The sequence below is a fragment of the Anser brachyrhynchus genome (assembly GCF_964034855.1).
Source record: "Anser brachyrhynchus genome assembly, chromosome: 19".
Lineage (NCBI taxonomy): Eukaryota > Metazoa > Chordata > Aves > Anseriformes > Anatidae > Anser > Anser brachyrhynchus.
Genome location: NC_137712.1, coordinates 11,741,194 through 11,768,129, shown reverse-complemented (window position 1 = coordinate 11,768,129; position 26,936 = coordinate 11,741,194). Strand labels below are relative to the sequence as shown.

The window sequence follows — 26,936 nt, the reverse complement described above, 5'->3', positions numbered from 1 at the left end:
AGACACGAATTGAGGGACCCTTGCTATTCCTTCCTGATCACTTTGGTCCAGAAAAATACTTCAAACTGGAGGGGGGGAAAAAGCAAGAAGTAAAAGCCAAAAAAAAAAAAAAAGGAAGGGAAAGCAGATGCATGTTTGGGGCAGTACTTGAATTGAAAACCCAGACAGTGGGAGTGTGAAAATGCGATTTCCAGACAGACGCCTTCTCTTCTGTGTGACCAGATGACTGGCTACAGGAACAAACCATCTGATACTGGGAGATGCACGTCCACGCACATCTCTCATCGGGTATTTCCAAGATTCCAGTCCCTGCATGAAGGGATGGTCCTTTTCACAATACTGCTCTTCCCTTATTATCTGTTTATCATGCTGCTGCTACCCCAAATACACTCTAGACCTGGGGGAAGGCAATCCCTGGGCACGTGCTCCAAGACCCAGCAGCAACAGAGAGTTTTCCCATAGGGGCCACGTACAGGTGCTGTGGCAGTCACTGCTGAGAGACTCACAAGAGACCTGAAATGCAGCAGAACCACTCAAAGGTTAAACCTGAGGGCTGGGCTGGAGACTTCACGCACTGAGAAATAAAGGGATTGTTCTGGAGCATGCCCGTCGCTTGACTTTCTAACTCACTTGTGCATGCAGAGCTGTGGTTAAAATTTCTGGTGCAAAGGAGAGAAGCACGACCCAGGCTGTCCCTGCTGACTGTGAGCTGGTTGGAGCCCATCACCTGTGCAGAGTCACACTGGGGAGGGGACAGGAGAAGGCCGGGCGCAGTGCGAAGGATGAGGGGAGCTACCGTGCGGCTGTCCCAGCGCGCAGCGATGCAGCTGCACTCTGACAGCTGCAACAGAAACCATCTGCCCGCGTGCTGCACTGGACAGTGGGAGGAGAGCAGGAAGGATTTCTAGGATGAGAGGGCCAAGAGGGAGCCGGGGTCTCCCATGAGACAGAGGAGCTGAGCCTGGCGAAGACCTTTGTGGTATAACCACAAAGAGAGAACAGGAAGGAGGGAAGGAGGAGTGGAGTACTCCATGCAGAGGGCTCAGATGGGATCAAGACAGAGAAATGGAGGCAGAAGTGTTAACAGATAAGAAATGGCCCCTGCAAAAGCAGCCCCCAGCAGGTATTTGGTGGTTAACTTCTGCCACCCGGTCTGCAGGAAGCTTCGGGCAGTTCACAGTCCCAGAGGGGAGGGAAAAGCTTAACAGCAGACACCTGGTTCAGAAGCACCTCTGGGTTTGCATAGATCTGGGCATCGTTTACAGACTGCACAATAGCTCCACATCCAGATGATCTTTCCATGCTCAGTATCTGTTGTTTCACCTGTCCTACAATGGCGGCAGTTTGACAGATGAATTTAAGGGTCATATCCAGTAGTTTCACACCACGGTCTCCCTAACCGCACTGCTCCATCCTCCGCTTTCACGCAAGTTAGGAAAATCCCATGCAGCCTTCAGCATGGGGAAGGCCACCAAGGGACTATTCGCTTTCTGAAAGGATGAGAAACTCATTACCACCACAGATGGCCTGGTTCTTCCAGGCCTCTTGCTTAAAATGCAAGTCTAGCAAAGGCCACGGGCTTTTTAAGATTACAGCTACGTGGAGTTCACGAGGTTATATAAAACATTGAGGGTGGGGGCGTGAGTAACACAGGGGACTACATTTATGGCCAGTGCATGCCCGCTGAACAGCAGGGGTTACCCCACGGCTGAGCTGCATCCAGCCCATGTGCTAGTATTTGGATCCCTTCCACCGACATTAGCAGCTGGGCTCCGAGGGCAGCTCAGATCTCACCTCTCTGCTCCAACAGCCACCCACGGGCTGCGGCGGTGCGCTGAAGGGTCCCAGTGCCCCAGCGCTGGGGATCGGGAAGGAGCAGTCCCAGCCAGCATGGCCACCAGGTCTGCACTTCTAGTGGGAGCTGAGACCACGCCAGAAAGGGTGGCTCAGAGCAGAGCAAAACGCTCTCTTCTAACTACTGAGCCCAGCACCATGCTTCTCACCTCTGTCACCTTGCACTCAAATGGCCCACATTTAGGCAAAACCAAAAATTAAAGGTTAAGGAGAGACAATTGACAAGGCAAGGACCAGCCAGCACATCTGGGAGCAGAGAGGAGGCGGCAGAGCCTGTGCTGGCCTGCAAGTCCCCCGAACGCAGAGGGGTCGGGTGTCTGCGTGGCCCCCCTTTGCTCAGGAAGAAGGAACAACAACAGGAAGAGAAAAGAACTCACTCAGACAAAAGATAAACAGAACAGCTAGATAGTGAAGCCAGAAGTTGCTAATTAACCTCAAATTGGAGTCCTTTGGAAAGGACTCCAAGTGGAGCATTCCCTTCTGAATGGTGAGCAGACAGCGGTCCTGAGACATCTGCTGCTGCTGCTGCAGCCCCGCTGCGCCAGCCCCAGCCACTGCGCTCGCGCTGAAACCTTGCTCTCGGTGTGCCCTGAGCTGTCCTGGGCGTGAAAGCAGGAGCAAGCAACCTGGAAAGGAGCTGCACCTTGCTGTTTGCTCAGCCTAAACCTTGCTTTGGTTTGACAACAGTGGTTTGGAGCCTTTTATGCCTCCTGAGGACAGCAGAGTGCCTCTCCCTGCCCTCGCACAGTACCGGCATAGATTGAGCTGGGTACGTGGAACCAGAGCGCAGAGCTGCAAGGCACCCAGAGCAAACCTGCACTGCAGCATCATGAAATCTCGCAGGAGTTCAGCTCGTCAATAAAGCCCTTGCCCTTGCTGAGTGTATTTTGCATGTTATATGATAAGGAGATTTACAGAAGGGGGTTGAAGCACAGCTCCCTTAGGCAAAGAAATAAATGAGAGAGAAAATTTAAACTGATTGCTCAAACCCAAGGGCCAGTCAGGAACAATCTGGGCTCCTCAGAGCAGGAAATGACACTCAGCTGAGCATCTGTGTGCATGTCAGGACGGATTAGGAGCCTGTCAGGAACTCGACATCAGCTTTACAAGACGATTATGTGAGAGAGCTGCAGCAATGCTCTGGATACCAGAAGCACTACTACAAGCACTGCAGCCCCACAGCACCTCAGAGCAGCTGCCACTGTCTTGCAATACATTATTTCATCTCCTCTGTCCATTGAACATCTTCAAAAAAATGACTCTTGGCTGAGATGCAGAAATGCCAAATTTAGCTGTTAGCAAGGGCAGGTTTTCAGGGGCAGCCTCTTGATGTAGCGGGATTCAACACCCTGCTCTGCCCACGAGGTGCCCGGCTGCATGCTGCTGCCAGACCCAGGTGTGTTTGAGGGGCGAGGGGTAATTCCAGTCCTGCATTAGTCAAGTTGTTGGCATCAGCTTGAGTGGAAATAAGCCTGGCTCTAACACATCCCTAGCCTGGTGGTCTAGACATGCAAACGTGCTAAGATTCTACATGGTTCCAGTATTTTTGAATTAGGAAGAGCTATAAATAAAGCCTTCATGTACAGATGGGTAGCTCATCCCTCAGTTTTCACCGTGCATAGCCTACCGGGCTGTAGTAAGACAACGCTTTTGGATCCAGAAATGCTGCCGGGGCACCCTGTGCTGCAACAGGGTGGGCTCCTGAGTCTCTAGCTCTGCACCAGGCAGCTTGCAGTGGCAGGGTCGTGGCAGCATCGTGGGGCTCAGCTCAGGCCACGGAGCAGCCCAGGACGCAGAGTGATGGCAGGGCAGCCAGCCAGAGCCGCCCCGAGCACTGCAGGCGAGATGCCCGCGCCTCCACTCGCTGCAGCAGCTCAGCCAGGTGGGCAGCCCCGTACACACCACTGTGACCGACCCCGGTGCCATGCAGTGCGGCCAGCTCTGGCTCTGGCCTCTCTTTAGTTACACCCGACAGGCGAAGGGCAATGGAGGACTGCCACTGGGACATGTGGCAGCAAGCACGCAGAGGGAATGCTGATCAACCAAGAGGTCTTGCTTTTTGCCTGTTCGTATTTTGAGCACATACTTTGATTTTTTTTCCCCTGGAAGCAAGAGCTTCTCCCTGCAAAAATGTTTGGTCATACAACTCTACAGCATATACGTGCACAGATGGCTTTTACCATTCTGCACTGGATTTTCTTTTCAATTTCCAGCATTTGTGGTAGGGGCTGAATACTGCCTTCAAACATACCGCAGCTTTTTTAACCTCTGATTTTCTTTGCAGAAGAAAGGAGCCTTAGAAAGTTCAATCCAGCTGCTTTCCACTGCTGCAGTCTCACATCATGGTGTGTAACAGATGCTGCCCCAGAGTTTTTTTGTTGTTGTTGTTTTGTTTTTTTTTTGGTGGATTTCCTGGAAACTCCCAACCTCTTGTCTATAAACACATTTTGAGAGCAAGTAAGTCCACAGCCTAATGCCTTCAGCTTCTGGGCTTAAATCCTGCTGGCCGAACCCTTCTCCACTCACACTCCAGCCATGCAGCATAAGCCTAACAGCAGGAAAACCCTTGCTGTGAAATGACACTTGAGCTCTGAGCCTCTGCAAATCCTGAAGAGCTGTGATGAACTCACAAGTCATTTGTTTTATCACAGACTAAAATCTCTCTTAACAAATAGATTTTCTGAAATAAGGAAGAAATTATGAACTGCTTTCAGCACAGCCAGGCAACTTAACGTCCTCGCCAAGCTGAAAGTCCCACAAAGTGCTGAGTGAATTACAGAGGCTCTCCCAAAAGCTGGTGGATTGAGACAGGATCCGTAGCAGGTCACTCATATCCCCAAGTGCCTCAGGACGGGTGGAGGAAGTCCTGGAGATGTCCGTGTCTCTACCAGGAGCTTACACCACCTGCCCGGTTGTTAGAAGTTCAAAGCTGGAGACATGAACGTCACCACAAGGACCCCAGATCTGCCACTCAATGTCAAAGGCAGTCCCTGTGCTGACTTTGAAAGGACCTCAGATGGGCCTCAGGAGAGAAACATTTCATGTCAGCACTCACAGTCCCTTTCTGTACTCAGACCAAACTACCTATCAAACGTGTATAGACCCAGGGGCTCCCGGAGGCCCCTTCCAGCCTCAGCTGTAGGAATCTACACAATTTTCCTCTTTTTCTTTTTATATGCTTTTGAGGACAAATACAGTGAGCTCAGCAGCAGCAGCAAAGCAGGCAAATGTTTCCCACCCTTCTGGGGCTGAGACGCTGCTGGGGCGGGTGGGAAGCAGCAGGGCGCCGTGTTCGGCCCCTCCGAGCAGCGCGCCGACCGCCACGGCGGGAGCAGCGCCCGCAATGGCCGAGGCGGGCGCTTGGACTCGCAGCTACTGCATGGCCCCGAAATATCCGGTGTGATGTTGGGAACACAACACAAAACAAAAATCCGAAGTGACAATTTAGACAAAGAGAGTAAAGGGATAAATAATGGACAGGTTACCAAAGTCTGGAGAGCTCATATGTACAGGAAAGTGGCTGTCCCACCTGTGGAACAAGACTTGGACACTTTTGGTGATCACTGAGCTATCAGCACAATTTACACATAAAGGGACCATGACTGAGCACACTAACTATTCTGATTTATGCAATTAATATATGCTATCAGATTTTAAGCCCATCAGATTTTAAATGCTCTAAACATGTTTTGGAAGCTTTCTACAATAAACATTCCCCATGAAATACCCACGTCCTATGCCAACCTAATGTCTCCAATCCCTGCGGCTGAGACCAGCCCATACTTTTATGTCCAATTTCCCTCTCCCATTGAGGAGATTGCACTCATAAACCCATTCTCAATGACTGAGTTGCAGGCACGTGAATTTGAGAATTTATTGAGGTAGGTTTCTAAAAGCTCTCCATCCCTTTCTCCCAGAGCATATTACAACACTGATGAAACTTGAACCAGCGTTTTATAATATTGCAAGTTAAAAAAAGAGTGCTAACAAACTGGTAAGAAAGCATCTCAGCATCTGCCATAAAGCAACCATTGATTGTGCAATCTACTGATGAAGCTCAAGTAAAAGGATTTGGGTATTTGACAACTAAGGAAGAGAACAATCTGGATGAGAACAGTCTCACATGCTGAGAACATTCTCACAACTAAGCATGGATGGGAAAAAGATCGCGTGCCCCCAAACAACACACAACTGCGATTGCTGCTTTTCTTGATAAATTAGACTATGAAAAATAGCTCAGAAATTATAAACAAACAAAGCAAACGAACAATTTTTCTCTTAGAAAAATCACAACCACATGATAAACTGAGATAAGAAATGGTGGAAAAGATATTGTATTGTTGTTGATGAGGGCCCATATGTGTTACACCGCAAGAAAAACAAATGACTCCCTCTCAGATTGAAAAAAAAAATTTTCTCAGTTGGAGAAAGAAAAATATAAAGCAGCTCAACTGCATCCCTGAAATTGTGCAATTTACTTTGCATATTTGGCAGCAAAAGTAGAAGAAGCAGTTTATAATCCAGGGTTTTCACACAAATGACAGGTTCTTGGTTCTCTAAGGAGCATTTCATTTTGGTATGCTTTTTTAATTAACACTCTAATATTATGTTAGACTTAAAGGATACCATTGACTTAAAAATCATATAGCTGTTTGAGCATTTTTAATGATTATTGTCACAGGCATCCCTAGAATGGCTGCAACTGAAGCAGATCAGAAAACCTGCACCTCAATCCATAGCTTGGGTTTTATATGTATAGTCAAAGCATTTTCTGTGTAGCCAGTCTTTCTGCATATGTTTGCTGTGCAGCTCCTCATGGTTGTGTCCTCCACGCAGCACAACGGGCAAAGACCTGAAGGGGACTGGCTATCAAGAAATCCAAAAGCTGTGGGTAGGCAACGGGTGCATGCAGTAGTTAGGGTTAAGTTTTCTCTAACCATTTCAATATAACGATGTGAATTGCTGTACATTTCACTGTTTTTAAATGTTGATCTAAACTGCATTAAGGTTAGTGCTTAACCATAGTGAGAATTATGCATAAAACCACCTGCAAAGCTCCTTCTTTTTTTGCCCCAAGGGTTGGTTCTGTATTTGAAATCACTGAACAGCTGGTGTGAAACACATCTGGAGAGAATGAGATGGGCACTACCGGCCTGCAGAAACTGCCCCAAACTGGAGAAAATCCTTCAATAACAGCCACTTTTTGGACAGGAGCCCCACCATGCAGTTCCCCAGGGAGCTATCAGGGCAGCAAAGGGAACCAACTCTGCTGCCTCCAAAAAGGAACAAAAAAACACCGGGGAAGTGAAACTGTGATAATTCATTAAGTCCTAAGGACAGAGTCCTGTGACTGGGCACAGTCCCGTGTCACATGAAAGGTGTGGGAAAATGCTGAAGAGTTGGCTACACTTGCATTTCTAGCTTCAAAAATAGCCTGAGAAGCACACGGTGACTTCCCAGCTGCCAGCAGCTCTGCCCATCCCCAGTCCGTCTGCATGGGTCCCGGCCCTCTCTGTACCTGGCCAGGGCAGGAAAAAGTTAATTCTGCTCCTCTGCTGGAGCAAGGGCCCTGGCTACACGCAGGCTTCACGCCCAGGCCTAAGCAGTGGCTGGAGTTACAAGCGAGTTTAAGCCAATGGTTAAACCTTTAAGACATCCCGGTGAGTAAGGCATTTTCCAATTATCTCATCCAGCATATCTAATCACTGTGTTGCCTTTATAAACGAAACAAAACCACACACAAATTACACCGACACTAAAAACAACATTTAAGAGGGCTGCCCTTTGCAACGTTATCCAGGTTTATTCTGTTTACAACTGTTTACTGCCTAATCTCCCCAAATTACCCAGGCTCTAACATGAGATGTAAACAGGCAAGAAATTTGGCTACTGGTTCTGAAGACGGGTGATTTTATGAGTTCTGATGTGGATAATAGGAACAAAACAGACATTTTTCAGAACTGGCAGGGCTGCTGTTGCAGGGCATGTGCCCCGCCAGGCTGCAGCGAACGGTGCTGCCTGCAAGGGCTGCCCAGCCCGTGCAGGGACCCGTGGCCTGGGGAAGGTGCAGGTCTCTGGCAGCGGTCTGCAGCACAGTGACAAGACCGTGATGTCGTTTTAACACTGTGTGGGCTAAACCAGTGCTACAGAGATTTTACCCTGCCCTGCTGTTACGGTGGTGAGAGTTGCACAGCACTTGGGGAGCACACGACAATGACAATCCCCAGAACAAGGTGTGTGACGACCCCGCTCCCACCTGTGGATGTGCCATAGATGCCGGAGGAATGCTGTCTGGGTACCAGTGCTGCACACCGTGTGTCCCTGAAGCAAGCAGGGAGGACTTCAGCAACTCTGCTTTGTCACAGTGTCCCACTTTGCACCAACACCTACACTCACCGGGGACTGAGAGTGGACGGGGACTTAAAAAACAAGAAGAGCATCCATAAATGTGTACAAAGAATCAAGTCAAAATATAAAAGTGAGAAATAAAGTACAGCTGCACAGGTGCATTCATCATTTCCATGTACCTGCAACGCAGCTTACTCAGTGTTACGGTCAGGTCACAGTCAATGCCCCCAGCTTTTTTCTAGAAGAGCAAAGTGGCAAGGAAAAAGGGAGTATTGGACAAGTACTAGCTCTGCCCCCAAGGGTACTCTTCTCTCTGGAGGTGCACGTCCATGTCAGCCCTCGTACCCTTTTCTTGTCAGCTCAGGGTGCTTGTCCACCCAGCCCTGCACACATTGCTCCCATGTGTATGCTGACACAACTATTTGTTGACTGATGCGGTAAACCAAGCCAGTGAACTCATTTGTGTTGCATGTAGCCCTGCAAAAAGAAAAACGGTTTGTACTCCACATCTTTTTTTATTTTTTTGTATGCTTTATGTAGCTAAACATAGCTTGCCTTTGTTTCATTGCTTCAGTTTTCTAGTGGCTGCAAGCATCTGCTAATTAAACACCATTTTCCGAACTAGGTTTCTAAAAGAGACTTTGAGAAATAAGAGCCTTCAAAAGCTCCAAAAAAGGCATCACTATTTCCTCTTCAGCTCAGCACAGTAATAACAGAAACAGTGACTGCTGCTAGCGCGGAGCTGAGGAGCACGGCCAGCACTGATGCTACACGTACCCAGACGGAGCCCAAACAACAGCTGAGAAGGAAGCTCTCAGCAAGGAGCAGGCTTCATCCAGCATCTGGCCTCAAGCTGCCCACCCTTGTGACTGAGTCCAGTCAGACTTAGCAGGTATTTTTAAACAGCATTCAGAAGTGAAAGAGTCTGAAAGTGGGAAGTGCCGATGCTCCCCATGAGTTTGCAGGCTAGCAGCAGCTCAGGTGTCATGGTGTCCTTTCTTGCCTTCTGTCTTTTTTTAAGGGAAGAGTATGGGGAAGGATGCATGTAGCGTGCAGAAATGGTCAAAAACGCAACTACCTCAAAAGAGAAATCCCTGGCTAGACTCCCAGGGACTGAGCAAGCAGAGATCTCCACAACGCCATGCTGCCTTAGGCTCCCATCCTGCTGCTGCAGACAATGGTGGCAGGGGTGTGGGTGACTTGGAGGGGACAGAAGAGTCCTTCCCGGACTGATCACCTCCATCCTTCATGGCTGTGGGCTCCTGGAACTCGGGAGCTGGATTCTGTATTTTTTCCATCTCTTTGTGGTTGGCACACAAGGAACCCTTCTGTTGCCACCACGGCTCCACTGGTTGTGAGTCCCCTTATTCTCTCTCCTCCATCTCTGGATCTTGTTTTCCCTAGATATCCAAGCTCTGAACTAAGCACTGCGTGATTTTTAACACACAGGCTTTCAAAATGAGGAAGGGTGATGAGCAGTGGCTAACTCTTTTTCCAGTGATCTCATCACTGTTTTAAAAGGGGAACCCAGATAAGCTTTGTGGTCACAGAAATACCTTTATTCCTTAGAAACAGAGTTTCAAAATTCATGTGCAATGGCACACATAATTTACACATACAGATGCCATGACTTGTTGCTCAAATCGGCTCTCTGCATTCAGAAATTCTTTGCTAATCTAGGTGTCTGTTCATTCATGTATTCAAATTCCTGCTGCATGTTTGCACTTGTCACGGTAACTATATGCAGGAATCAGGCACACCTTGTTTGCACATTGTTACCCAGACAGTTGCATATTTGGCATGACCGTGCAGTCCAGACAATATTTATGAATGAATAAAAGTCACTTGACAGAATCAGATGCTTGGGGAAAGGATGGTGAAAAAGCAGCTCTGCTTTGTACCACTTAACACTGAAAATACGAAGGACTGACATCTGACAACCTTGCCTCAGCATATGCTATTCAGCCTCTTCCTCTAAAGAAGCTGAAGCTACGCGTGTCGCTCTAGACCTGCCAGAACACAGTACTGCTGTGCAGGAGTCAACTGGGAAACAGTCCAGATGCATTGACCTAAACTAGTCTTATTTATTCTGGTATCATAATTCTTGAAACTAACCATTGCTATAATTATTTCCACGTATCTATCTCCTTCCAGCAGGCTGCTCCTTTTTCTTAGCAGATAATCCTTCTCAGAGTCACTCAATGATATTCCAGATCATTTAATTTCAAAACCAATTATATGCAATTAGAGGAATTTCTACAACCATTCTCATTATTGGATGCACAGGAATGATCTGCAATTCATCTTGATTGACGGTGCCTCTGAAAAGGCTTTGAAGAACTTTCTAACGGGAAAAATGTTTCATCAAGACAATTTTGCCTCTTTTTCTCCCTCTTTTTATCTACAGAAGATGCCTAACATGAACACATGGTCTTCAGTTCTTAGCGTGGGCGAACTTAGAGTTTATTTCCAGCTTCACATCAGATTCAAGGCTTGTGACATTTCAGTTAACCACTAGTGAAACTTCCCGTGGCGATGCAGTAACGATGGTTTAAAAGCTGTAGGTGAAACAGGATGAACACAGTCTGTGTTTCAGCTGGCTCGATGGAAACAAGGGATTTGTTCCTTTTTCCACTACGGCCAATAGCAAGACTGATGTGACCTCAGAGAGAGCAGGACTTTCCACAGAATATTTCCGTCTTAACAGCCCAGACCCAACTCACCCTGTTTCCTGAGCACCATGGCTCCCACCACGCTCATCTCAATTCCCCCAAGCCTTTTTCCCTGTGGGCTTTCCACGGTGCCCTGCCAGTAGGAACATCGGGTTCAGAAACCTAGTGGAATTCAAACATGATGAATTCAGCCCAAGTATTTGCTCTAAATGCAAACATCCATACGAGTCAGATTTCCAAAAGCACCCAGGAAAGCTTAACGATCCAGTGAGAGACAATCTGCGCCCGCTGTCCTGAAAATCACTGCCTTGCCACATCTCACCCTTGTTTCAGGGGAAACTTCTCTTCCAAAGGAGACGATTGATTTGGGCAAGTGCCAAGGATGATGCTGAGATGCGTTGTTGTTGTGACGGTGGTTACCAGCTCCTCACCTGCAGAGAGGCAGCTCACACTGTAAAGAGAAAGAGAAGCATCGCTGGCAAACAGGGAGCATGAGGCCTTAGGCAGTGGGTTTCTGGGCAGCTGCTCCTGCCACAGCATCAGCATACCCTATCTGAGACCTCTGCGTAATTGCATACAGGTCTCACACGGGGATAACAGCACTTGTAACTTCCTCTGGGTGTGCAATCACTTTTATTACTTGGGGGCAAATGTCTGGGGATTATTTAATTCAAATGATCAAATGCATCTCACGTAGTATTTGACCCCATTCTTTGTGTGATTCAGCTTGCTTTGCAATTTGGCAATCATTGGCAGACAACTTCTGGGAAACAGATTTTAAACTTGGGGGTTAAAAAACAATGTAATTTGGATTAGCATTGAAATTAGAGCTTTGCTATCTAGCAGGTCAGATTTTTTGTTCACACTGTTTTTATATTAGCACGGCAGCAAGCTGCACTATAGAGCCATCCCTAACTTGTGCTAGAAGAGCACAAGTCCAGTATTTGTGTACGTATGCAATTTAATCTCATTTTTCTATGTAAAACAGAGTACTACTGTCACATGCCTTAGCTTTCATGCAGATTTTTTTCTGAATGTTTTGCAGTCCTCTTTCCTATTTTGATAAAATAAAATTACTTTCAAAAGTAAAGGCTTATCATTTCTGGTGATCTAAACAGATGTAACTTGACAAAGGGGTCCATTGTAGGGCCATGTTAGTGCTTTATTTTTTAACGATGAAGGCTTTGGTTGTTTGTTATGGTGAGAAATAGTTTCCCCTTCAGATAGCCCCTTGAGAAATTCATGAGAGAAAATCCAGACTGTGAAAAGTATGGCTTGCGAGGAATTTGAAACAACATGACAGGGGAAGCAAATCATCGTGAAAATCCTATTACAGAAAGTCTGCACTCATGACCACCTCCAGTCCTGGGTCTGTCCTTCCCCTCTCCAGGTGAACTGTCCCTGCACATAAATGCCTGCTGGAATCAGAAACATCACTCGGCTTTGTATCATACTGCTCCTGGAGAACACAGTGAGGGTCTCGCTGCGCCTGCTGCTGAATGCACACAAGGGACGATGGTCTCAAGCCAAAGACAAAACAACACGCGAATGAATGAAGCCATGGGTCAAGGTAAGGAGGAAAGAACTGGCAACAAAAATGACTGCAGTTGCACAATTCTAGCTAATCAGGCACAGATACAGATGGAAGCCTCCCGTGAACACTTAAGAGAAGTTTACATTTCAGCTGGGTTTCACAGCTGGACTGTGATCGTCTCGCATGCAAAGCTGATTTCTCCAGGGTACAGCTCCAGAGAGGGGTAACCAATGCAGTGCCTCTGAACAGCTCCAGTTTCTGAGCCATTTTTGTTTTTGTTTTTTTTTTTTTCCCCTTCCTCCCAGGCTTGTTTCCATGCACATGTTAAAGTGCTCTGCTATACTGTAATTGAAGTATAGTTCAATAAGTTTCAGTTCTCATTTAAGTAAGACTTCATTTTTTAAGATAGCAGCATAGCTTGGGTTCATGTCAGAACAGTTTTAAGGCCTCCAGCATCAAAAATAATCTGTCGTAAATCTAAAAATACCAGCTTTTCTGAAAGGAGATGTGAGATGCCAAGAGATTTCACACACACAAACAATTGGGAGATTGGGCTTCAAGTTCAATTTGCATTTTTTCCATGGTTACCTAATGCTGGACCCAGCCATCTGATCTGAATCTCTAGATTTTTTTCTAACACTCTCCCTGAAGTACGGTCTCAGCATCAGTCAACAGAGCACACATTTCCTCTCCTACTGAAGGAGGCTATTACAATAGCACGCTCTGCCAGCACACTGCATTTGCAGCTCTGGCTTTTGCACAGCACTTTTCAAGATCTGACCTGCAGACATGGCTGGGTCCAGCTACTGCTCTTCCCCGGTAGGGATGATCTCGACACACAGCAAGGGAGATGAACGTGAGCACAATGAATCCACAAAACAGTCAGCATGCAGGAAATTGGTCAATTATCCAGCACTGACTTCTAGCAGGAACTAATAAAGGGATCTTTATGGGTAAGAAGATAGCAGGAAAGGAAGGAGAGAGGTGAAGATTGGGGGAAATGAACAGCATCATGAATTGTGATCAAATATTTATGAACATCCTTGGAAAGGTTGTTCTTACTCCAGCTTAGAATAAGTGACTACTCTAGTCAGAATTATTTAGAAAAACTTGTTAAGCAAAAAATAGTTAGTGCCTAAAAATAACAATGCTAAATCACAGCAAGAAATACTGTCGGAAGCTTCACTTAGTGGAAGAATTTGCATCCTTGCCAGCTTTGTGAAGAAATGCTCACCTCCTGGGCATCAGCTTGTCCTCCCTGATGGTCCCTTAGGGCCACTGGCAAACCATTAATGGGGTGTTCAGGCTCCTTGAAACCTCAGCACAGTAATTTAAACTAGAGCAAGATGTATCAAAATAGTAAGAAGCAGATAGAGAGAAGGCTGCCAGTCCTCCACAGCCAGCAAAGACACCCTGGCCCCACACAGACAGGCCCTAATTATACTACTGCTTGGATAAAAAAATTATCAGAAAATATCCATTGAAAAATTCCTTTTTCTGTCTGATATTGTAAACACAAGCTCAGCACAGGAGACTCCATGGGATAAGATGATTTTGATGACTTCCAGCAACGTATACACTCCGCAGACTTGCTTTCCAAGCAGGCTATTATCACTGTGCAGGCAGCTCATTTATTTGCTGAGAATTCTCATTTAAAAAAACCTAATCAGTCAAGATTTATTTCCCTCTGATAAGGCACAGGAGGGCACTGCTAAGGTTCTGGCTTCTGCCAGTTGTCAAGCTTCTCGTCTAGTGGTTGACATCAGGCTAACACCACAGCACAGCTCTAACACATCCCTTCTGCACCCGCTCTGTCCCTGCCTATCTCCAGAAACTGCGGCTTTGCCACAATGCTCCCAGAGGCCATGGGACGGATCATTTCACTGCCTCAGGATCTCAGTAAAAGTGGGGGCTGTCAGACACTGTTCATCAGCGTGCAAAGGTGCGTGCCTGCAACTGCTGAGAATTGTGTGAGTCTTCAACGATTGTAGCATTAGGTGTGTCTAGAGCACCTGAAGCTGCTGTACAAAACAGGCCTTGGGTACAGCTTGTGCACACAGCCGAGAGCTGTTTTTTCCTATTCTGGCCCAGATTACAATCTCATGTGGGGGACCAGGGCACGGCCCCTGCCACGATGGCTCAGACTGCTCCCAGCCAGGCTGCTGCAGCAGCAGGAAGGGGGCAGAGCCGCCCCGCACCACCCAGACCTCTGCCGCTCCTGGCTTGCCGAAGAGCTGAGATTATCATTGGCAGATGTACCTTCCCCAGGGCTCCAAAATCTCTGTCAGCAAGCAGAAAGCAACTGGAGGGGGAAATAAAAGAATAAAAGAATGCCTGTATTTGAAATATGCTTTGTTTTCTTTTAAAAAATCCAGGATCACATCCAGTTTGAATGAGGAGGCAAACACTGAAGCGAGCTCTTTGTTTTTTGCATTAGTTCAAGAAGAAAACATTTTTGTTTTTTAAAATATATTCCTCTAAGGTTTAAATAATGCCTCTGGCCCCCACTTTTGGCACACAGGGAACACGCTCACAAGTAGCGCTCCCAGAGCCACCTGAACTGGAAGAGTAGCCCCTGACCCCACACCCTCTCCTAACCCTTCCCAGCCTGCAGGGGGTCCACGGCTGGCAGCACAGGGTGGGCTCACCGCCCCCTGCCCAATGTGCCCTTCCATGCCCCCCAAGGAATTGCAGCCCTTTGACCTCTTCAGAGAAGCGTGCAGAAATGATGGCCTCATGCTGTGGCTAGTGGCTCTGTGGGGGAGTTACACCATGTCCTCACTGCCACCACCACCAGACAGGACGTGTGAACACAGCCCTGCACTGGTTTTGAGACCACGGCATCAGAGCAGGGCTCCAGACACTGCAGCTGTCAGCGCAGTGCCAGGGAGCGGCGGCGCGCCTTGGTGGACAGGAGGGACAAAAGCTCAGGTCTTCATCTCCTTCCACAGCCGCCCCACGGCAGACCCGCCTCCACCCCGCCTGCACCGCCCGCGGTCCCCCAGGGCAGCGCTTGGAAGGAGGAGAGGAGGCTCCATGGACGGCTCCCTTGGGCATCGCCAGCATTCCCCACACCTGTCTGCTCTCTGAGGCCTGCAGCTCTCCAAACACGGGCAGGAGCCCCCAGACGGCCACCAAAGAGCAGCTGAGAGCTTTGCCCATCCCCAGAGCCCACACCCCCATGAGCAATGCTGCCCTTTGCCTGCCCTGGCCCCCAGTACTCCCTGAAGTGCCCAAACGCTCATTTCCCATCTGCAGATCACCTGGACCACTCTGCCCAGAGCAAAACTCGACAAGTGTCTGCCCGCCAGGCCTACTGTCAGCAAAGGGGGCATTGGGCCGCATCTGGCCCCTGTGGGGCAATGACCAAGCTCACTGAGGCATGGACATGCTCCCCGTTTTCTCTTGGTGGCACCAAACACACAGGCTGAAGCATCGGCCAGCGAGTGCGAAGTGTTACAGTGCAAAGCCATTCTCTGTGAAGAGCTTTTGTTTTTCATGGCTTATAAGTTAACACTCCAGCCTTCCCCAAGTCCTTTGGGTTGAGATTTGTCATGCTTGTTCTTAACTCAGTGGAGAATTTCTTTAGGAAAGTTCAGTAGTATAAGTAGCAGCAATTATTCATCTGGCTTTTGTCATGGAAGATAACAAATATTCACACAAAGTTGCAGTCTCTGCAAGGGAGACGGCAGAATAGAGGACTTCTGCCCCGCAGCGCAAGAAGGGCACCTCCAGCACGACTCACACCTCCTCAGAGGCGGAGGCTTGGTTTATCAGGAGTGAATTCGGCAGTAATTCTTGTACTTAGATACCAACAAACGCCCTCTAAGCGAAAGCATTTCATGCTATCCCGTACGGCTGGTTTTCAGATAGCTGAGCATGAAAATGTGATGTTTATCATCAGTTAATTAAGACACTTTCCAGATGCGTCCTGTGTGCATCTGTAAATTCTAAAACCTGCTTATAAAAAAAAGTGACCTAAACCTTCAAACATGGTGTGGAGAGTCCTAAGCGAGACACTGATCCCTGCACTTGCACAAGGAGAAACGATTTGCAAACCATGACACCATTCTGCTCATCACATCGAGAGCTGCTCTGTGTGCCAACTCACCTGCGCTTACCCAAGCCCACACTTAAGCTCTGGTACAGTGAAAGAAGAAATGAAAGAACTGTTCTGCTTTTCTAATTAAAAATAAAAAAAAAAAAAGTAAGTAACTCAAACCCATGTAACTGAGTTAGTGAGACTTTATGACTGAAATTTCAAATGAGCAAATGCCAAATATGCCAAGTGCAGTCTCGCTCCATCCCGTCCACACCCCATGGGTGCAACGTGCCACAAGCCCACTTCAGAGACCACCAAGAAACGAAGCAGAAAGAGTTTCATTAGCTGCTATGGAAAACATGGCTTTGAACACCCTAATTTCATTTAGTTTAAAATCTTAACCATAAATATTATTTATTATAATTTATTTTTATTTAAACGCATACATAAAAGTAAATTAAAATAAAGCTGTGTTAGGCTGTTTTAAAAACAAAAACCACAGACCAGATAAGATAGATAGAAAACATCTTTCATGTGGAGAGATGGCTGTGGGTCAGTAGACACTAACACAAGAAACAGCAATTTGCTCCTACACCAAGGAACAATAAAAAATGCATTTAAACACTTAGAGGAGTTGTGATGGCAGCACAGGATTAATGCTAAGAGAAGGAATGATTCCTCATCTATCTTCCAAATGAGCACAAAAAAAGAAATGTAAAAAACCACAACCCTGTCCACTTTCTGTAGAAAAATTAGCCTAGTACTTTGAAACAGAATGCTGCTTTTTCACATCCATTAATTTATCCACCAACCTCTGAATCTCTCCATAGACTTTAAGGTCAGTAACGTAGTTCTGTTTAGATAAATCCTCCTTCTGCTATCGCACATTGGAAAGGCATTCATAGTTCTGGTCTCCAGACTGCAAGGGTGGGAGGATGCACCACGCTGGTACCCAGAGCTGTTCCAGAGCTCAATCATTATTTCTCCATGTGCCGTTCCTCAGCAGAAGTGTGTCATTGCTATCACAAACATAGGCCTATCTTGAAACAAAATGGCTCTTCTCTCATGAAGCAGAAAAAAAAGAGAGAAATGTCAAAAACTAAACGATGAGTGCTTAAAACTTGCAAGGACTCTGTCTGAGGACACTGGTGGCTCACAAGAAGAAACAGAAGCAGGGTTTCCAGCAGAAGGAAAACCATGGCACTGTACGGGAGACTGACTTTACCCATGTCAGGTAAACCAAAGGATGGGAAATGGCCAATCTGGGGTAAAATGGTCCTTTTCAAAGGCAAATATAAACTCACTGTAAGAAGACAAATTCCAGTTTGTGTCCTCTTATGCCAAGGTCCTTCTGCCTTGATGCTTTCAGCTACAGCCAGCACCTGGCCTCCAGCTGTCCGCACGGCAGCACCCACTGGTGCAGCACGGGTCTCGGCTGATTTTACTGAGCAGTATCAGAAATGAAAAAAAGTGTGACTGGAAGGCAGGATGGAGCAGGCTGGCTGGCTAGTGCTGAGCATGCAGCACACCATGGGCTGAGCGTGCTGTCACAGCTGGGACCGCTTCACTCAACGGGGAGGCAGAGCCGTGCTTACCCTCAGCTGCCGGAGAGGAGTGGGAAAGCAAACCTCAGGAGGTTTCTAAGCCAGAGAAAGTCTCCAGACTGCCAACACTAATTAACAAATGCATTTAAAACATTGTTACACTTCTGCTGTCACACAAACAGAAAGCACCCTTCGCCCCAGGACGAGGAATGGTGCTGGTGGTGTGCACAGGATCTCTACTTTGAGGATGTCGGTGAGCTGCAGTCCCCACAGGCAGCAGCAGCCTGCCATGCTCTGTGGGCAAAGCACTGCAAGGTGGTCCTGGAAACCAGCTCAGTCTCCTGGACTTTGCACGTTTCACAGCAACATCCCAAGAAAAAGAAAGAGCGAGGAGTAAAAGTTTAAGTGGAAAATTGTGTTGGCAAATTAAAATGTTAGCATTTAATAACAAAAATGCATGTTCACATGCTGCAAAGGCAAAGGAGTCATTCAACCCTGTGGCAACCAGTGCAGGGAGTCAGTCCTCCCCAGATGTGGGCACAAGGCCGAGGGCAAACACAGCCAGCCTGACCCATGCCCGCAGGGATGGCCCACACACCCAGAGGCACAGAGACGCAGACTAAGCCTGGACTTCTGCAGTTTGGTTTGTGTAGGAAAACTGGGCTCTGTGAATGTTCTGCGCCATACACGGGAGTATCCTGCTGGACATCACCAGGAGAGATGCTAATGATGCTGCAGCTGGACTGATCCAGCACATTCAGAGCTAGTTTGGGTACATCTACCTTACAGTGCCTTTGCAAAGGAACAGCATTTCTCACCACACTCTCAGTGCAGTCCTGGAAAACTTCATGCAATACCATTCTTACCACACACATACACACACACAAATAATACTTTTAGCCCTCAAAATAGCACACCTGCTGTTATTTCCAGAGAACGCCCCCACCATCATCTTGTTTTTCCCTACCACCTCTGGGGCTGAGGCCAAGCTGCTCCTGGCCTTTCTCAGTTCAGCTTTCTCAGAGCAACCAAAAAGCAGTTCAGTTCCCTTTATCAGAAGCTTGGGAGACATTTTCTCCAGCTCTAGATGATTTTTCTCTGATTTGTTTTGTTTTGGTGTGGTTTGGCTTTGCACTGCCCTTTGCACTGAGTGCACAGAGGATGGAGGAAAGTACTGATGCTCCCACCTGCTGCTTTTGGAGAGCACCGCTGCTTCAAACGAGGATATCTGAAATCAGCTCAGAGAATAACACTCTGCAAAGCACATGCTTTCTTCCAGGTCTGCTCAGAAACCCTGGCAGGCTGCTAGCTCCACGTGAGGAGAGGCTGTGTTTGAGGCCATGCCATAGACAGACGGAGGTGAGGGCGAAGCTCCACCATCTGCCCTGGAACAAGCACCACAAGCTGAAGGAGATCAGAACAAGCTCACGGTGCTGCTCCCATCCCTGCCTGGCCCCCATCCTGCCTCTCCCAGGCAGTAGCAATGCAGTGGCACACCCTTCCACTCCCCAGTCCCAAACTCCCCATCCTCCTTCCTGTGGATGTCTTCCTCATCGCCTGCCTCCTGCCGGCTGCAAAGAGACCGCTCCGGCTGCCATGCCACTGCTAGGGAACTGCAACCCCTGTCCCCAGGGCAGGGGACCTGTGGATTGGAGTGCGGATGGGAGAAAAACAGTACTCAACCTTGACCAAGCTACAGCTGTTCCTCCTATTACCTCTCAGCCTGGGTAACACCAACCATGGGAAAATGCTGCTCGGCGCCTCTTTGCAGTGCCAGCATGCTCCCACGTTAGCTGACAGTCCCACCCCAGCTCTTCCAGCAGCCAGGGTCTTTGCAGTAGATATATCTACCCTTCCTCAAACTTCCACCAAACTTTCAATTTTCTGAACGAAATCAAGGTGACTACCTGTTGGCTGTGTTATTTTTGCCACAAGCCAGCACAGGGTCGTGACCTGTCCCTATGCCCGGCACTCTGACAGGTGGCCCTGCAAGGCTTTCACTGCCTCCTTCCAGCTGCTGCAGCATCTTTTCTTCCAGTCTCAGCCACCGCCATTTTGTCCCCCTCGTTCACTGGGGCGTTCCCGCAGCGACCGTTTTCCACCCACGCCATGGCCACCTCGCCCCTCGGTGCGCCCTGTCCCCAGCTCCCCTCTCACTCCCAGATGCAGCACAGCGTCCTGTCCCTCTCACACTTCTCATGAAGTGTGGAGGGGCCAACTTCACTTCTGACCCATTCGTATCTTTTTGTGGCATTCAGCTGCCTGTGACCATTAAAGAAGAATGGATTTACGTTCTCCCCATCTCAGGAGGTCAGGACCTCTGCAGCCTGCCAACCAGGCCCCTCTCCTCATACTCTGCCTTCTGTCTCCATCTTTATGTCTACAAAATAAATTCTGTGGGGTTGTCTTTTTGCCCCGTGTCTGAGTTACATTATTACAATGTTAGTAACCGTGTTGTTCAGGAAAGCAGTATCAGCTCCATTATATCTCACATAGAGGATACACTGTCGGCTGGTTAAGTTGCTGGTTTCTCACTGGCTTCCTAAGAACAACATGGAAAGAAAGCAAACACGACCCATAGATGTGCCTGAGTAGGATCAGTCTCCACAGCCTTGGTCTGAAGGAAGACCAGCAACAAGTAATGGCCACATTGTTGAGCCAAATTTTCCAAAATTAAAAACAATATGGTTAGAGATCACAAGTAACACAGGCAGAGTCCCATCTGAGACATACTGCTTGGACACTCCAAAGCTGCTCTTCACTGAATGGCATCTCCTGTTAGCCTCATGCCCAGCCCTCCCCAGGCGAGGTGAGGCGAGACGGAAAGACGAGCAGGAGCTGTTACCCGTCTTTGGAGATTTGCCAGATGCTGCGATCAGTGACAGATTGAGCTTTCACTGGAAGACGAAATGTTTCTAGCCTTCCTGGTTGCAGACAAACCAAAGATTCTTTTAATACTTACAGAAAGGAAAAGCTGAAGTTGATTTCCCTCCTCAAATTATTATTAGTTATAAATCACATCATTTTTACTGGACTTCACTTTTTTCACTGTTTACCATTAACCACACTAAACATTTCAGACAGCTTTTCAGACATAATTCTTGCGAGCAGAGCAGAACTAAGTGCACTGTGTGTTAAAGGAAACAAAAGGACTGGCTAAAGATTTGCAGCCACTCTAGATAAAAGAGGGATGTTTTAATTAGAGTGGTCTTTACACAGATCATGTCCAAGCCACATCAAATATGAACAAATATCGAGTGCAGGAAATTAAAGTTGAGACATAAAAAATAGGAATAAATCAAGGAATTCTCATGCTTAACTTTGTCGTCTGACCCGGAAGGTCTCCTTTCCTGATCCACTTTCCTAACACGAGCAGAAATTTGGTCTATCTGTCAAAATAGGCTCTGTTCTCATCTCCGCATGCCCACACTGCTTGAAAGCAGTGACTTCTCTCTTCTATTGCTGCCCATTTGGATGTGTACTCTTGTAATTATTTCCCCAGCCACAATGGACCAAATCAGTGTTACTAAAAAGGGTTTGGCCCACAAGTAGGTTTGCCTCATCTTGCTAGGGTTTTGGGAGAATGATGCCTTTCCCATCCCTCTGGATATCCGAGGCTTCTCAGCAGCCTCTTACGAAGCGGCTGCAGTGCACTGCCACAGGCATCCCCAAAGATGCTCTGCTGAGCCAAGCTGGAGCAAGAGCAGTGCTTCCTCCCTGAGGGAGCTGAGCAAAATATCCAGAGATAAAAACAAACAAACAAACAAAAAAAAAAACCAATGCAAAATGAGGAGACCTCAGTAAGTGAGAACAAACTAAATAGTTCTGGCTTGTGCAAATCATCCATCTATGCCATCCGTATTAGAAAAGCAGCACTTCACTTGTAGCATCCTGCATCAGTAACTCTGGGAGGAGTATGATCAGACGGCATTTCCACACTGAAGAGGCAAAGGGTGAAAATGGGGAAGACGTCAAGCGAAAGCAAAGCAGAATCATGCGGCTTGGGGTAATAAACGTGTGTTTCATAATCTAGATATCAACACCCACCCTTCTTATCTTTGCTGTGCACAAAAAAGAGGTGCTAGCCTAGCTGATGATCATAGACTTGCTTCAACACAATAGACAGGCACTGCTTGCTCTTCCAAGGGTGAGATAAACTGTCAAGTGAATTGGAGATTAACTATCCAGATGTAAATGAATTCATTGCTATGCAACTGATAGGGCTCAGGCCTGGTTTAGTGCAGGATGGAGTCAGGTTTGGAGAGCTCTCTCAATGGCCAAAGAATTTATAACCTGTATTCATGGCACTCTCTGTAAAAGGCCGCCTAACAATGCAGAAGCTTGCAAGCATTGTTCCTTTTGAAGGGCTCACCACTCCACCCCCACTCCTCTGCCCCCAATTCACTCCCCTCCTCCCTGGATTCCCCAATAGACCCACTCAGCACCCTTCCCACCCCGCGCCGTCCTTCTGATCACACAGGAAGAAAGCCGGGGGGAGGTGACCTCCGCAGCAGAATTTGCTATTCATGTTCCGTTCCCCCTCACAAATCCTTAACTTCTTGTCTCTTTTTAATCTTTTTTCTCTTGAGAAAGAAAAGATCAAAGGACTTGGGTCTGATGCTTTCTGAACTAGGCACTTCTTGCCATGGGAAAACAGTGACAGGGAAGGGCTATACAAAGATGCTTGTGACTGGGGGTGGGGGGAGAGATGACGGGACAGGACTTTCTTCCATGGAAATGCTTTCTGAAGCCTCTACCAAGCGTCCCTGCAAGTATGATGCATCCATTCAGCATCCATCCCAGCCTGCTGGGCCCGGCTGGGGTACTGCAGCGGCAGCAATGAGAGCACATTTTGTTCCAAGGGCCACACATGAACACCATTAACATCCCCCAGCTCCGAGGAGGGAAATCCAGAGTCCAGGTGCACACTGGACTGCGTGGCCAATGGCCACCACCAGAAGGTCCCTCCTGCACGGACTGCAGCATGGCAGCAGTGCAGACCTTGAAGCTACCCATTTCTCCTGGGTTCCTTGTGAATGCATTTTCAAGAGAAGAAGGAACAGATGCACACGCACGGCTGCTCCGAGTACATCATCTTTCCTCTTTACACACTTATCCAGTATTGCCGCAGAGAAAAGAGAACCAAAGTGAGTGTGTGCAGAGCAGTCCCACAATGCTCTGACCTCAACATGTGCACACAGCAGAGCTTTACCTTCACATCTGTATTGGCACCCTGATCTAGAGCCTCCAACCCTCTGAAGGACTAAATGTGAGGGCTGCGATTCAAAGTTTTATTTAAAATATTCCCTAGTTGCAAAAAGACAAAGGATTTCTGACACCATTATTATGCTCTATGTTTCCAAATGATACACACTTGGTATGAAGGAGAGTTAGAAGTTTCTATATTTGCAGAGAAGAAAGGGAAAGGATTGTAGATTTGCACCAAAGCATTGATATCAAATATTTCAGGGAAAAAAAGGGCTCTTGGCCCGAAGGTTTGTGTGAGTTTCCAGCTGGAGATGGAACTTCAAAGCAGAGGCTCAAATCTCTTAACGAGGGAGCAAACCCGCTGAGAAACCTTTAATCATTGTCACTTGGACAAGCAACAAATAATCCCCCTTTCAGAGGTCTTCTGCTCCTGGGAAGTGGCTGTTTTTCACTTTCATGTTTTGGACATTTGTTAGCTAGGCTTGAGGGACTTATCTGAATTGTGCTTTTTACTTTAAACCTGAAATCAAGGCTCACTGGCACAGAAGAGGGAATCTGCAAAGCCTATTCAAGAAGCTGCGTCCAGGTTCAGTCCTACCATCTCCCTTTCTAATAGAAATCACTTGTTTCTCTTCCTGTTCATCTACCCTGAGGGCCATGTCCTCCCTGGGACTCTTCAGTGGGAGACTGAGTCACCAATGCTTTGTTCTTCAGGGACTCTTCTGCTCTGGGCCCTGCTTTGCATTTTGCTTGTGCAGGAGCTCTCATGGACTTTACCATCTCACTCAGGTACCACTGTCCTCTTCTAAAAGATGTTGGCACCTTCATACTCTGAAACGAATAAAACATCCTTCTGATCTCACCAATAAATTACCTCTCTGGAGCCTTTAAGCCCATCAGCATTGGGCAGCTCAGGGACAAGCGTCTCACCGTTCTTCCAACATCAAGTGCACAGGATGGGGCAGGATATGGGCCTTGCTTTGTGCATTTAGTATTCAGATATTTTAAGGCACAGTCTCACTTGCATTGGAAAAAGCTCCAGTTTCTTGGCTGGTGCATGCTCAAAGCTACAGGCCTGTGCTCACGTCAGGAGTACGTCTCTACATACTAACAACCACATGTCCCAACTTCTCATGCAGAAACTTCTGATTCAGCTTGGTAACGTTAGAATGAAATCTGCTAAATGTGTTGCAGCGCAAATCCCATGAGGTCCTCACTGACACACACCACAAACGAACTGTAGCACCCACAGTGCTGTAACAAATTATAGGTCGTACAGGAACATTGCAAATTCACACGACTTTTCTGCCTTAGAAGCTGGTTTCCCGACACAGACTTTAAGAATGTGTTTCCTCTGTAGGCTCAACAAATGCCTGAAACACGCTGGTGAGCCAAGGAGAACAGCTGCCTCTTTTCAGATTTGAACTACTTTCACCACCACCCCCAAAACCAAGCACAGGAGCGTTCTCATTATTAGAGAGGGTAAGTGTTTCTGTTGAAAGAAAAATGTAAATTGCTCTAAAAGAGATGCCAAATTAGCACAAGTGACCCACGACGAGAAATGCTGAAGTTCTCTAGAGGAGATTTAAAGGCAGTTGAATGTCTCAGCAAATTTGTTCCAAGGCTGCCATGATGACAAGCCTCCTCTTGCACTCATGCTATGATAACCATAAAACAGTTGTCCTTTCGAAGCATTTCTCACTAATTTTTGCTGGACCACTGGGGAAAAAATGCAAAATGTCGCCATTATAAAATTGCCAGATGGTAAATCACACAGAACCTTCAGGTGACAAATTTCTCCCTCATCCTCCCAGCTTTGCTAAATGCATTTCAAACCTTGGCATTTACACCTCCCAGCTTTGCTAAATGCATTTCAAACCTTGGCATTTACATCTGTCGAGTCCTCAGTTTCTTTTGAACCAGAATAATAATCCTGCTAAACTCAGGTGTGGTTTTTTAAAATGGACTATTGCCCAAGAGAGGTGAGAGAGAGACACAGGCTGCAGTGTGACAATACAGTAAATCCAGCATTAAAGCTTCTGGTATGGGATCAAAGGCAGCGCAGGCACGTGACACAGTACAAGCAACACAAAATTAGGGAGCCAGTTCATATTCCTACAAAGAAGAAAGAAAAAAATCAAACTAACTTGTCCTGGCTGGCTTTCTGCTGGAAGGGTACTGCCTGCCTCTAATGCCACATCAGCCACCCTCTGTCCCCTCTTGCCTGGTCAGCGATACGCGATCCTGCCAGCTGTGACTCAGACCAACTGCACAACCCACTGGGCAGCAGCAGGACTGGTGGTAATGAATCGCTTGACTTTAACAGTCACCCGAACGAGGTTTGCACTCGGCCCTTCTATAAAGAAAATGTAATTTTTATATAGTTCTGTATGCCATCATAATAATCCATCCAGGCACCCAGTCCTCCCATTACCTCTTTCTTTGGTCAGTGAGGACTTGCTGGTTTTTCCCAGTACATCCACATGTGCTCTGAAAGAAACCTAGCAGGTCAGAAGTGCTTTTTATGGAATACTATAGACCTAAAGTATTTGGTTAGTAGTTTGTCATGGGAGTTAAGTCCTAAAATCACACCATAAGCGTATTAAGAAATACCATGTCTACAAGATACGGAAAGCCTGTAGTAATGTGCACCATGTAAAAACACAGGATGCATGAAGAGACACTTGGTGGCACTGACTGCAGCTAAGTCTTTTTGGGAACATTGCTGTATGTCTCCATAAGCTGAAAAACTAGTGTTACCATTATTAAAATACTCCCTATAAGGAGAAAAGCAGGGGCCAATGCTCCAAGGAGACATGCATACAGGCTTGTTCTCTTTCTAAAAATGAATCCTGATGAATATGCGACCTTTTTATGACTCCTTCCCTACTAACAAACTAAAGAATGTGAATATACATTTTAAGCATATACTAGTAGAAACTGAATTGTGAAGATGTAAACTTCAGAATCTACACCAGAAATGTAAATTTATCAGTTGTTCCCATCCAAACTGGAGAAATAAATCAAATGATGAATTCAACCTTTCAAACTCCCAAAGTCTCCAGTGAACATTTTGAGTGAACGCCAGTGAACACATAGGTAAAGATTTGTCAGCTGAGGCTGAATTCTTGTTGGCAGCCCAGAGGAAACAGATATACCAATCACATTAAACTTGGTGGCAGTTGGGTTCCTCATGCTCACAGCCACCAACAAAGCATCCATACTTTGAGTTCCTCAGCAAGCAATCTTAAAAACAACAGAAAAAACAAGCGTAAGAAAGCTGCAAGCCATCTTCAGATAATTTTTATGCTGAAATTAAGTTTGCATTCAAACAAAGTTTCGGTCCCAGTTCTCAGTGAAAGCCCTAAGGGACGTGCAGCAGGTCTGCACAGTGCCTGTAATGACCCTGTGTGGTGTGGGATGTTGTCTCTTCTCATACAGCATCTCCCCACCTGGAGAGCCCGGAGGTGGCACTGCCTACATGCCACCCATCACAATGCCATCCGAAATGCATATCCACAACCCAGCAGCTCGGCACAACTTGGCCAACCACACCCAACAGGGATTTCTAGCATGGGCAGTGGGGCCACCTGGCAGCACCGGCAATGCAGGCAGGGAGGCAGCAGCGCTCCCCCCTGACACACAGCTGTCCTGGCTGCCAACAGAGCGGGCACCTTGAGGCCAGCAAAGCTGATGCTGCCTATCCCGCTGCAGCCTGAACGTGCTTCAGTCAG

General features: G+C 47.3%; 1 protein-coding gene and 1 long non-coding RNA gene across 31 annotated transcripts in view; one reads left to right on the top strand and one right to left on the bottom strand.

Moving 5' to 3' along the window:
* EXD3 (exonuclease 3'-5' domain containing 3) overlaps positions 1–26,936 on the bottom strand; it is a 297,777-nt gene that overhangs the window by 92,163 nt on the left and 178,678 nt on the right. The gene's annotated exons all lie outside the window — the stretch shown is intronic.
* On the top strand, positions 8,988–12,962 carry LOC308180442. The gene is made up of 2 exons (XR_013940955.1): positions 8,988–9,094; positions 12,265–12,962. It is a non-coding gene; the product is annotated as an uncharacterized lncRNA (long non-coding RNA).